This window comes from Chroicocephalus ridibundus, chromosome 6 (genome assembly GCF_963924245.1).
Source record: "Chroicocephalus ridibundus chromosome 6, bChrRid1.1, whole genome shotgun sequence".
NCBI classification, from domain to species: domain Eukaryota; kingdom Metazoa; phylum Chordata; class Aves; order Charadriiformes; family Laridae; genus Chroicocephalus; species Chroicocephalus ridibundus.
Genome location: NC_086289.1, coordinates 59798110 through 59811487, shown reverse-complemented (window position 1 = coordinate 59811487; position 13378 = coordinate 59798110).

Sequence of the window (13378 nt, the reverse complement as noted above, 5' to 3'; positions counted from 1 at the left end):
GCCACAGCAAGAGACAATTAGGAAAAAAAAAAAAGTACAACAAATAAATATTTTTGTGGAAGAAAAGAGTGGGAAGGAGAGAGGAGAGATTTTTATCAGAGAGCAGAATAATTTCGGGTGGTTGTGTGTAACATAGGAGCACCAGAAATATCTCGGGAAGGAGCACGCTGAGACACACTGCTGAGGCTTCAAAATGCAGCTGAGGGGCTGGAGGGGTGTCATGAGTTTGGAGGTACATGCACACAAAAAAATGCCTGGATCAAGATTTTTAAAAGTAGTGCATAAAATTGGGTTCCTTCGTCTGCTTTTAAGGACATATAAGTAGAAAAGCTCTCTGGGACCATGAAGTCCATTTCCCCACAGCACGGACAATGCTGGTGTTTAATCCTCTTCATCATTTATGATTTCAGCATAAAACTTGCTCCTCTCCAGGAAGGGTTCGGGCTGAAGGGTGCCGTGCTCGGTGAGCTCTCCTGAAACTGGTTACTGACTTCTCTGTTCTCCCAGTTCAGCCCCATTTCTTCCAGTATCCATATCCCCTTGTAACCGAACTGGCTGCCAACCGCTCCCGTGTCTCTGCCTGGGGAGCAAAGCAGGCAGCCTGCTTCTCAGCAGCCCCAAGCCTTCTGCCGCAACCCCCGATGAGGCTATGAGCGCTTGACTGATTGATTAATTACTGGTTTGATTAAGGTTTTGCCTAGCAACTCTAGCCAGTGATCAAACCCCAACAGCAGGGGGGATGCCAACACGAAGCCGACACATGTCCTGGGGCAGCCCAAAACCAACATACCTGGGAAGGACACAGGAGCGGTGGGCGCTGATGAGCACCATACAAAGCCCCAAGGCTTTGGAGAGATCACGGAATCTCGGAATTTCAGAGTTGGAAGGGACTTCTAGAGATCATCTAGTCCAACTCCCCTGCTAGAGCAGGATTGCCCAGAGCACATCCCTCAGGGCTGCATCCAGGTGGGTCTGGAAAGTCTCCAGAGAAGGGGACTCCACAACCTCCCTGGGCAGCCTGTTCCAGCGCTCTGTCACCCTCGCTGTAAAGTTTTTTCTCATATTTGATCAGAACTTCCTATGTTTCAGCTTGTGCCCGTTACCCCTCATCCTGTTACTGGGAACCACTGAAAAGAGTCTGGCTCCATCCTCCTTAAACCCACCCTTTAGATACTTGTAAACATTAATAAGGTCTCCCCTCAGCCTTCTCTTCTCCAGGCTAAAGAGTCCCAGCTCTCTCTGCCTTTCCTCATAAGGGAGGTGCTCCTATCCCTCAATCATCTTTGCTGCCCTACACTGGACTCTTTCCAGTAGTTCCCTGTCTCTCTTGATGTCCACCAAAAGCTGCAGACCCCCCTGACACTCAAGTTTGCCCCCGTAAAATGGAAGCAAACCAGTTTTGATGTTCCTTACAGCCTTAGCACTGGTCTGGTGCCTTGAATAAGGATAACTAGCCTGTCTCTGACCAGGCAGGTCTGGGTTTATGGCTCAGATGAGCCCCTCGTTTCTCTTTGTTCGCCATTTCTCTGCCCTCTGCCGTGGCACAAGGCAAGCGTGCCGTCTCCCCGTGCCCGCGTACAGCACCAAGCGTGGAAACCTGCCATGCTGGGAGAGCCGGGAGAGCCGCGGTCTCGGCAGGCAGAGCGAGCTGCGTCTCAAACCTCTTTCTCTCCTGGGCTTTGTCTTCTGTCTGAAACTCAGGGCTCTTCTGCGGCAGCGGAGAGAAACCGTAAGGGACAATCGAAAAGGTTAATAAAAAGTTGAAAACGTTCTTAAATGACAGCCCGGGCTTGAAATGTGAGTCTTCTGTTTGTTTTTCTTTGTAGCTCGACTTGAATATCCCTGCTAATTTTTTGAGTATTGCTGTAGTGTACAGAAGAATTGCTGATGACACATTTTCCTAACACGCGCATTACACAAAAGGAGATTATATTTTAGCCTCTTTTAGAGACTATAAAATCAGATTCATCCTAATGAAACAGCAAATAAAAAGGGTTTTCCCTTTTCTTTCTCAGTCTCTTGGCATTTTTCCTCCTGCGGTTTTATTCTTCTCCTCCCCCCTCCTCTTTCTTACGTTATCTATGTTTCCTGCTTATTTCAACTTGATGACATGTTGCTGGGACAACTAAGTCTCGTAACCTTCTTAACTTTGCCATTGTTACTGCCTGGAGTGTATTTAGGAGGAGTGTTTTAATTTCTTTTCGAAGGCACAGCGCCTGCCCCGTAGAAAGATATTAGAAATGGAAGCGGGGGGGGTAGGCTTTTCTTCTATAAATGTATGCTATTCAAATCATCTCTTTTTTTATTTCCTTTAAACCCATCATTTGTATGCTGTAGGTCGCTACTTTAAAACCCGGCTCGCTGTTGCTGAAAGGATCACCCGTATAATGATGTCATCCATATTCAGCTGAAATCTCAGCTCTGCTGGAGCCCAGCGCTTCCCTCCCCTCCCCTCCCCCTGGAAGCCCAGCCACCGGCGCCCAACCCGTCCATGCTCACCCCAAATTTCCCAGTGGGAATGATCAGGCTCGGCTGGGGATCGGGGAGGAAGGAGGTCCTGCATCGGGCTCGTGGCATGGCACCGCGATGCGCAGTTTATGTAGGAGCAAGCAGTAAAACTGGCTCTTTTGGAGACCTCTCTTTTCTGGGTTGGGCAGTGTGAGGTTGATGGTTGGACTCAATGATCTTAAAGGTCCCTTCCAACCTAGACAATCCTATGATTCTGTGAAGCTGGTGGAAGGTCCTTATAGAATTATATCAGAATCACAGAATGGTTTGGGTTGGAAGGGACCTTGAAGACCACCCAGTGCCACCCCCTGCCCTGGGCAGGGACACCTCTCACCAGCCCAGGCTGCTCCCAGCCCCATCCAACCTGGCCTTGAACCCCTCCAGGGATGGGGCAGCCACAGCCGCCCTGGGCAACCTGGGCCAGCGTCCCACCACCCTCACAGCAAAGAATTGCTTCCTCACATCTCATCTAAATCTCCCCTCTTCCAGTGAAAAACTGTTCCCCCTCATCCCATGGCTCCCCTCCCCGATCCAGAGTTCCTCCCCAGCTCTCCTGGAGCCCCTTTGGGGACTGGAAGGGGCTCGAAGGTCTGCCTGGAGCCTTCCTTGGTGTCACCCTTTGGAGGAGAAATGCTTGTTCTCTGTGAGACGGAAGCATTGGGTCTGCGCCCTTACAGCCCGGGGAGAGCCCAGTGTCACAGCACAGTGCAATATCCCAAACCCCCGGTTGAACACCGGCTGGATGCCTCTGCGTCCACTCCAGTCTGACTATATTAAAAAACTAATTGTACATATGTTGTGCACGCGATCTCCCAGTCTCTTCAATGTCAGCTTGATGTCTCCCCGACACACTTATTGTACCTGGATCAATGCTCTTTTAACAACTAATTGATCTTTTATTAACATATAATAACTTACTTATTAAATCTAAATTAAAGACTTAATTGAGACACTTAATCTAGAGTGGCTCAGTATATCACCCTCATAAGCATAATGTATAATTTAATTAATTGACAGAGCTGATAATAGCATGTCATCTGTCACCATTTCTCCTGACCTGGGAGCTGGTTGCAGCCTGAGGATTTCGCCAGGGACGCAAACGCAGGGCTCTCCCAGGAGCGGTACCGCGGGGTTTGCCTCGCGCCGCTCAACGCGCCGGCCACAAGCTCATCCCTCTACCCCTACCCAAAACGCCCGCAAATAAACTGTCCGCTGCCTAGGATCATAAATCGATCTTAAAATTTTATCTGCTTCACAGGAGGAGGCTGAACGTGCGCCCAGGCGCTGATGGCGAAGGACCAGCTCAGCCCAGCGCTACCCCAGGGCCGCCGGTGGAGGACAGCCTGGACATCTGGATCATGGATGGCTGCCTCTCCCTTTCCTCTGAGCAGGAATTTCAGCTCCCCTCCTGCCTGGCAGCTGCCCCAAAAGTGGGGTGAGGGCAGCACCCCCCAAGTGGGGAGGTGGCGGGTGGCCCCACCTCCCTGGGGACACATGGGTCTGCCCAGGCAGGGCTTTGTTTCCCCGCGGGTGGCTATTCCTTCTGCTCCGGCTCAAATTTGGGGGGCCGTGCACCATTTTTTCCCCAGCCAGGCACTTAACGTTGCCCACCTCCCCCACCGTCTCCCAGCAATAAAGAATTTCATTTTAAAAACTGAAAGATTTAATTTAAAAATACAAAATGGCAAAGGGAGGGTTTTTAAATAAAAAAAAGTAAAGGTAAAGAGATGATGGTTGGAACAAAATGTTCTAGAAGAAAGCTGTTCCCTTGGGGTTTCTTTTCTTTAAGCTTTGCATATTACAATTTGAAATTTTTGTAAAGAGATCCCCATTTTATATTCACACTGGTAGCCTGAATTTAAATATCTCTCTCACCTGAGATTAATACAGGCTTCACCCTGAATTACTTCCCAGCTCTGAAGTACAGCTCTGGAGAGCTCAACTCTCCACAAATTCACTTCTCTTTTAGAGGCATAAAAGCTTATGAAATATATGAAATATTAAAATAGCGTGTGTGCCGGGGCAGAGAGGGGGGAAGGGAAGGCTGGGTCAGTGGCGGGGGGGGGGGAGGGGGGGGGGCGGTCCTTTGATATGAAAACGCACTTTTTCTCAAATGAAACCACGGATCTGTTAGCACAGGACAAGAGACCCATTAAACTCTAAAGGCGAAGGTTTCACCCCAAAAGAGAGGACACTCTTTTTTTTTTTTTTTTTTTTTTTTTTTTAAATTGTTAAGCCCTGCAAGGGGAGCAGAATGCAATCCACGTTGTGTGCGACAGAAATCGTTATTTCCGTCAGCAATAGAAAATATCAAGTTTCTCTGGAGCAAAACAAAGTATTCCCTGCAAATGAGGTTATAAACAAAGTTGTAAACACCGGCTCCTTATTATGCTAACTCAATATTAACCAAATCCACCTGACGGGGGAAAAGTACTTTGTTTTACCTGCTGAGGACCCATTAGCTGATTGCCATAGAAGTCTGGCATTTTATATAATGATTTAACCCTTGCAGAGCTGTCAGGCTGGTGGAAGAAGGCAGTGGGGTTGGTTTTTGACCGAAGGATTTTGGCGCTGTGAAAACCAGCCCCTGCGTTTGCTTCCATTTGCTGAGCCCGCAAAGAAATCGACCCCATCAAATTTTAATTCTTTGCTTTAGCAGGTGACGCTCGAAGACCTGCTGGTCCTTGGTAGCCCCTCACACCATCCTTGGCTGCTCCCACACCTCCTCCTCCTCCTGTCCCCGTCTCTCTTTTCCCCTCCCTGGTGTTTTCATGTGTCCTTTTCTCCCTACTGCCACCACCAGCTTGCCAAGCCCAAGGCAGGAGCTCCTGTCCCCGGCCAGTGGGGAGGAGAGGAGCTCTCAGCCAAGGCAGGTGGGGTATCTCAAGGTGGGACCTCCTGGGAGACCCAACAGCCCTCAAATAAGTAACCAGGAGCCGGCAGTGCTGCACAACCCTGTTTGCTCATGAGCCATGAGCAGAAGATGCTGAGATGGGCATTGCTGGGATGGCAGAGACAGCCCAGAAGAGGCCAAAGGGCGACTTTATGCCACAGCTCTGCTTGCAAGAAGAGGCTGCGGTGGGCACTGCCCACACATGTCTCACCCTGCCATGCTCCACAGCCCATCGGATGGTTTGGGGCTATGCTTGTCACCACCACAGTGACCTCCTGGGCTTGTGAACCACTGGCAGAGAAAGCCTTCGTTCAAATGTATGACTCCCCTAGAAACCTTCCTCAAGGGGCCATCAGCATATAAAAAAACCCACCACTTTCCTCCTCCTCGGCATCTGTGGTCTCCAGGGCTTGCAGGACACCCAGCGCTGTTGTAGCCCCAAAAGACACCCCGGTTGACAAACCCAGAAGGGATGCGGTGGCACATGCAGCGCACGGCGGGCAAGATGCTGCGCGTCTGCAACGGCCAGTGAGCCCAGTAAAGGGGTGGCCCATCTCCAGTTTGGGACGTGCCAGTAGGGTCCTGCTCCTGGATGTCCCCGAGTCAAGCGCCACAGATGCTGGAGTCAACTGGGATGGGCACATCCAGGGATATTTTGTCATCTCAACGCCAGGCCGGGCGATGGTGCTTCCTCTTGGCAGCAGCATTTTCCATGCAGACCATCCACATACAGCATCCGCGTGTGGATGCTCTTTTCTTGGAAGGGAACTCACTGCTGTGGCAGAGGGGCTTCTGTGCAGCCGCTCCATTCTGCCAGCTGCAATAAATTTCTTTGCTAGCGCTGCTCGTCTGAATCGAATATAGTTTATTTCATTTTAAGAAGTCTTTCTTTTTTTTTTTTTCCCAGGAAAATGAATGTTAGAGCCAGATAAGAAACTATAGTCTGCTTTCAAGAAGGTTACAAGAAAACTGCATCTTGCATTACTAATCCTTTATCTTTCATGTTAACAAAAAGATTACTGACATATTTTTGAATGAAAGAAAATAAAATAGCAAATGCATCTAAAGAACTGTGTAACTTTCATGCAACACACAAATCGGTTGTTAAACGTGGAGAAAAAAAAAGGAGGGGAATGAAGGGAAAATTCATAATACATTTCCCTTTGTAAAGTGAGCAAACCAACTTTCTGTAATAAGAGAAACTAGCGGAGGATGAGAAGATGCTCCTTTCATAAATGGAAAAGGATGTTATTTTTACCGGAGGCTGGATTCAGACGGCAGAGGAGGAAATTTCCCTTGCCCAGGTTTTCCAGGGAGGGGATCGGGTGGTTCCAGCCCCCGTCCTGCCCTCCTGGGGGCCGGGGACCTGCGTCCCCCAGCCCCTTCCACCAGCCTGGGTGAACATGTCCCACCATGTGAGCCATCCCCAGGACAGACAGTTGTCACAGAGGAGCTGGACGGTGCCTCCCTCCGCGCAGCATCGCTCTGTCCCCTCCACGCCAAATCCGCCCGGGATGAGCTTTTCTGGTGCTTCTCTCCCCAAACCTCCCTGGAAATACCAGTCCTGATCCTCAGCCCTGCCTTTCCAGGAGAAAACATCCCCCTGCCTTGGCACACAGTGGTTCATTAGGAAACCCATAATTGAATTCCCTGACCATTCAGTTCTAAAACCCCTTTGATCGAGAATTAGTTAATTACATTGGGCCCAGTATATTCCTTGTTACAAATTTTGCCCATGTCCCGCAGATATGTGATTGCAGGCTCCGCTCGCATTGTGTCCTTTGAAATGCATTTATGAGCCTTTGAAGCTCTCCCCCCTTAATGATGCATTGTTCGTTAATAAGTTGCCTGTAACATTTCCCCATTAGGAAATAGCTGTCTGCGACTCACTTTGGCTTGAATGAGTAATAATAATCCAAATGTAATTGATAATGCGGGAGAATAAATGGGGATAGGCACTACCTGGAGAATTGGCTGGAGCGGGGCGGAGGGGGAGAGCTGGGTCCCTGCCGGCATCCCCGCCGCCGACCTTCACCGCTCTCGCCCTGCCAAGAAATCCGTTTGACTTTGAGACTTTTTGAATCAAAACTCCCGGCGGCAGATAAGAGCCGGGGGAGATCACAGGTAAGGGAGCCTCGGCGCGGGCAGCCGGCTCTGCCTCCAGCCTCGGGGGGAGCAGGAGGAATGCGTAGGGATCCTGGGGAAGGTGAGAGGAGATAAGGAGCATCTGGAAGGCTGGCAGGGAGAGGAGGCAGATGGGGAGATAATGCTGAGATGGGGAGATTGCATCTCGCTCGTCTCAGGAAGGAGGGGGGAAGCAAAGGTGGTGGAGCCCCTTCGTTCTCCTTTAGTGCTGGAGTCCGGTTGCACCCTCTCCGAGCAGCAGCATCTCAACAAAAGGCCTATCCCAGCCTCCCCAAAAAACGTCCTTTCCCCCAAGGCTTTGGCCCCGGCCCCGCACCACAGCGGCCGCACCAGGGTGTGGGTCTCTGCCCAAATAACCTCCCGGGCTGCTTGCTGGGGTGGCCGGCCATCCTGGGCACCCCGCATCCAGGCAGGGTGCTGCTCCCCAGCACCCGCAGCTCCCCAGCACATGGATTTTTCCCCTCCCTTTTCAAATAATTGAGTTTCCCCCCCCCCCCAAAAAAAGACCAGGTCTCCTCAGCTCTGCATCCAGACGGGAATACTGCCAGGAAAGACTTTCCTTGCAAAAAAGTGCCTCGTCCTTGTGCCTTGTGCAGGTGTCTTGTCCTGGCTGAGAGGGAATCTGCAGGATTACGATCCTGCCATGGAAAGTTTTCCTGTATCCCTTCCTGTGTCCCTTCTTTATCCCTTTATAATTCCAAACAATTTGGGACACCCCCCCAAAAAAAAGCTGAAAACCATATATAAGAATCCTGGCAAGCGGGATGTCAATACCCGCCAAGCCAGGCAGGAGCGTGTGGGGATGCAGCGGGACAGAGGCTCTTGCCCCAGCTGGTCCAGCCGCGGGGAGGCAGAAGGGATGCTCTGCCCGCCTCTTCCCTGCTGTTTCCCCCCAAAGCCCACGGTGGTTCCCGCTTTGCAGGGCAGAAGGGAGCCTTTGGGCGGCAGCAGCCCCAAGCCCAGCACATCCCTCTGGCCAGGGAGGAGGTCAGCAGCCGATGTGTCCAGGCACGTCGATAGAATTTGATTTCCAAGAGACCAGAGCATCCAGAAAGAGACCCAGAAACTGAGCTCGGCTCAGTCACGTGAATTGACTGGGTGGAATATAATCGACGCTGGGAACTCTCGGAGCCTTTCCTTCCAGCACCCTTCGCTGGAGGTGTTCAGCCATGCCCAGCACAGCAGCACTTTTCACTTAAAAACTGACCTAAAATCAAGAAAGTTTAAACAAAAGGGTTAAATATCCCCCCTTCCTTCTCCATCCAAACACAAAGCAATTAATTTGGGACTTACGAAAACCCTGTTTTGCTTTAACCCCTACCAAAATACCCTTGAATTGCTCTGGTTTGCTTTGACCTCCTTCTCCAGCCCGCCTCAAACACCTCAAACACGGCATCGCTCCCGGTCGCACATCGCTCTAGTTGGGAATCTGCTCCTCCTCCGGCACATCGCTCGCAAGGTCTCTTCCATTTGCTTCTATTGCCCTCTGCTGGGGACCGTCAAAGGGACGGATGGTCCTCCGAGCACTGCCTTCTCCTTTCTGTCTCCCTCTGCGATTTCAGAGCAGCCGCAGTGTCCCAGGTCGGGGTGCCAACGTCCCCCCGCAGCAGCAATCCCCCGTCACCCCTTGTGTGTCCCAGAGAAGCAGCTCTCGCCCATGACGCCGCACACCTACTCGTGGGCACGGCCAACCCAGCATGTGGCCACCACATCTGGCTGAGAGGACACGTGTGACCACGAGCAGACAGCGGAGGGGTCCCCAGGGTGTATGTGGGGGTATCTCATGCAAGATACTAAGCAGCTCGGCTCTGCTATCGCATCTACTTGTGCACAGCTCGAAAGCTCTGTGCGCCTGGAGCTGGGACTGACTTTATCCACAAGCTCAAACCAGGATGGACAGAGCCAGTCTTGACCATCTCCTCCTGAAAACTCTTTGCTCCAAGTAACCTTTGCATTTCAGCCCGTGTCAACAGGGGATGCGCAGGGTGGTTCACACATAAAACAAGAAAGGAGGATGTCTGGAAGGGCTGCACTGGCAAATCCAGAGCATGTGCCGTCATGCCCAGTGAGGACCTACAGAGACTGCCCAGGTAGAGTCCAAGGAACCTGATGAACCTACAGGGTCTTTGGTTTCAGTGAGAAGGGCTCCAAGGGAACGAAATCACAGAATCACAGAATGGTTGGGGTTGGAAGGCACCTTTGGAGGCCCTCTAGTCCAACCCCCTGCCAAAGCAAGGTCACCCAGAGCAGGTTACACAGGAACGCGTCCAGGTGAGTTTGGAATATCTCCAGAGAAGGACACTCCACAGCTTCTGGGCAGCCTGTGCCAGGGCTCTGCCACTGTCAGAGTAAAGAAGTTCCTCCTCACGTTGAGATGGAACTTCCTATGGTCAAGTTTGTGCCCGTTACCTCTTGTCCTGTCCCCAGGCACCACTGAAAAGAGCCTGGCCCCGTCCTCCTGACACCCACCCTTTAAGTATTTATAAGCATTGGTAAGATCCCCCCTCAGTCGTCTTTTTTCCAGACTGAAGAGACCCAAGTCCCTCAGCCTTTCTTCTTAAGAGAGATGTTCCAGTCCCCTCATCATCTTGGTAGCCCTTTGCTGTCCCCTCTCCAGCAGTTCCCTGTCCTTCTTGAACCAGGGAGCCCAGAACTGGACACGGTGCTCCAGATGTGGCCTCACCAGGGCAGATAGAGGGGGATGTGTTGGCACTGAACGTGTTGCAAATGGCAATGAAGTGTTGCACTAACGTGACATTAACGACCTGTGGTGGTGGGGGAAAGGGGCCTGCATCAAGGTGGCTGATGCCTCAAAACCGAAGAGCATCAACGACACCAAGAGGAGACCCACAAAACCCTGAGGACCGCTGTGGGCAGCACAAAAGCTCAGGCCATGCCCACAGCAAGCAGCAAGGAGGATTTTCCGCTGCAAACTGGGAGCATGGCCGCCGGCAAGCCCCAAAGAGGAGGGCAAACACAGGAGCATGAGCCGATTGTGTCACAGCCGCCACGGTAACAGCTCCGGCCAAGCCCTTGCTGCGGCTGCCATGCCAAGCTTGCACCATCAGGGCCTGGGAGCAATTTTGGGGGGCGGGGAGGCAGGGGGGGGGAGCAAAGCTGAGTGCCAGCATCCCACCGGGGCTGCGCAGCAATCTCTGCCAGCCCAGGCAGAAACCCGAAGATATGATGCTCCGGCGCAGAGATAACCGTGCCCCACGCTGGGCCACCACCAGCCAGCTCAGAAAAGGAACAAATTGGCAGCATTCAGAGGAATATTCTTCATTTCTAAGCGTATCATTTCTGTCCTCTGGCAAAAAGCAGCCCCCCCCAGCCCTCCCCCCCCCACACCCAGCTTTGTAGCAGCTTTTGCATTTCATTGGGTTGAATCCAAGGTGGAAAGGGGGAGGGAAGAAACTGGGGACCAGTTTCCTTGGAGAACTGGGGGAGTTTCGGCAGGGTGAGGCTCTCCTGTGCGGCGTGAGGAGCAGCGCGGGTCTGCATCCGGAGCCGGAGGGAAGGGATGGGGCAGCAAGGATGGAGAAAGGGAAGCCACCAGCCCTCTCAGAGGGTGTCCTGGGGTCGCCTGGGGATGGCCAGCTTCGTGGGGGATGGTCTTTCCTCCTTCTAAGCGGTGCCTTCTCCCACGGTTCCCCAGTCCCACCTGGACCTGCTTCTCCCCAAGAGCTAGAGAAAAAGTTTGGAGGACGGCGGCACAGGGAGGAAACGAGGGGAAAAACAGCAGCGGGTCTTTGGGCACCCCGGGGAGAGAAATGAAGGTGGCTTCAGGATTTCAAAACCCCTCTGTGCCCCTCTGTCACAGGGCGAGGAGGGGACACAGGCGCCCACCCAGTGGTCTCTGCTTCCATAAGTCCTTGCAAAGCTGCCGGATTACAGATGGTGGAGGAGAGGAACGCCTTATACCAATTAATTCCCAAAGTGTAATTAACATCTGGGCCAGCTCCATGTGATCCCCAGCTGCTAATGAAGCATGGCACCGCTTTAATTCCTGCTACGCTGCACCATCTTCTTATTAAATCCAGGAGTAAGTTCCATCACATTTCCCTTAAAGGGAAAAAAAAGGAAAGAGAGAGAAATGGAGCAGGATTTGTCTCAATGAAATATGATAGATTACAGTTTGCCGGATAAAGAAAGTAGGAGCTGGGAGGGGGGGGGAAGGGGGGGGGGGGAGGGCATGAAATGTGAAATTTCGTGGGTGCGTGTGCGCGGGCATCGGTATTTTCTCTCTCGCAATGACCTCCTTACGCCCCATCCATCAGCCCGGGGTTGGCTTATTCTAACTAGCAGAGTCTTTTCTCGTGTCTAACAGGCCCATCAGACACAATCTGCATGCCAATTACCGGAGCAGACCCCCTGATACTGAAAAATGGAAATTAGCTGTCAAGCGGAAAAAGGCGGCGGGGCTGTGTTTGGATTGCCTGCGCCCCCCCCAGCTCCAGCTCGCTCATATCCATACGCGCTCTGCTCCGCCAGCAGCCCCGGCGAGGGAGCCCCCGATGGAAGAAGTAATCTCAAATAGTAACAAAATAAAGAACAAACAAATAAATAAATAAATAAATAGATAGAATGAAAAAAACACCCAACTAGCATATTTTATCATTAGGCGCGGCCGTTGCCAACGTTCAGGGGCACAACGCAAAATCCAGCCAGAGGAGCCGGGGAGGGTGGAAAAGAGTTGGGATAATTGCGTTTTCCTGGGTGGATCAGGTGGCAGAAGGGAAGGACGAGGGGAGGAAAGGTAACCAGAACCAGCCCTCCCACGCCCCGGGGTGGATGTACACCAAATCTGCCCGCTGCGGCTCCAGCATCTGCTGCTGAGCGGGACAAATCCCACCGCGGAGGATGAAGGACGGACAAGCACGCTGCCCAGGCAGACATCGCCCAAAATCAGGGCAGGAGATGCTTGGAAACGCACTGGCCAGAGTACACCTACCTGCAGGAGGTTTTCCTTCCAAAATGGGGACGGCAACAGGCTCCCTGCAAAAATTGGGGGCCAGGCCGTGCTGGAGCTGGTGCCTTCCATGGGCAGGAGCCGGCAGCCCTTGGAGAGCTTTGATGGGAGCCAGGGGGAAAACGGGAGCTGGGAGGGTTGGTTGGTCCTGGAGAAATATTTTGGGGGACAAAAATGCACCAAGACCCAACCGTAAGACCAAAATGTCTGCATCCTGCTGACCCGTGATGGAGGAGAAAGGACCAAAGTTGTCCTAGAAGATGCCTCACCCTTTGCAGCAAAGGACTGAAACAGGGCAGGGGGCTAAGGTTGGGGGGGGTGAACTGCAGGGTCACGGGAGGAGGAGGAAGACGATTCTCTTCAGCCCACCTTTGTGCCGGGGGAAGCCCGTGGGGCTGGAGCTGCCCCTCTCGGTAGCCCCTTCCCACTCCCCACCGGCAGCTGTGTTCCCGGGGGACTGCGGCACCGCGGCTTGACAAGCATCACTTAACCTGCCTCCCTGCTCCGTAATAACCTCATACATCAAGCGGGAAGAGACCGCGCAGCATGGCTAGAAGGGCTCTGCTTCTACATCCAGCGTCATTATCCCAAGGCCCCTTGGCTCGATATGCAAACGGGCTGGGGGTCCCCAGGGTGCCCGGGAGCACAGTGCCCCACGCAGCCGACATCAGTTATTCCTGAGCGCGGGAGTGCAGCCACGGCGCAGGTCCAGCCTGACATCTAGCGGCACCGGACAAAATGGGGTGCTCCAGCTGGTGGTAAACTGGGCTGACTGGGAGCCCCAGGGTCCCCGCCGCTCCCTGCACCTCTTCCCGCCCTTCAAGATCCTTCAGCAGCAACCTCCCATCCCAGGGTGGCTTTCA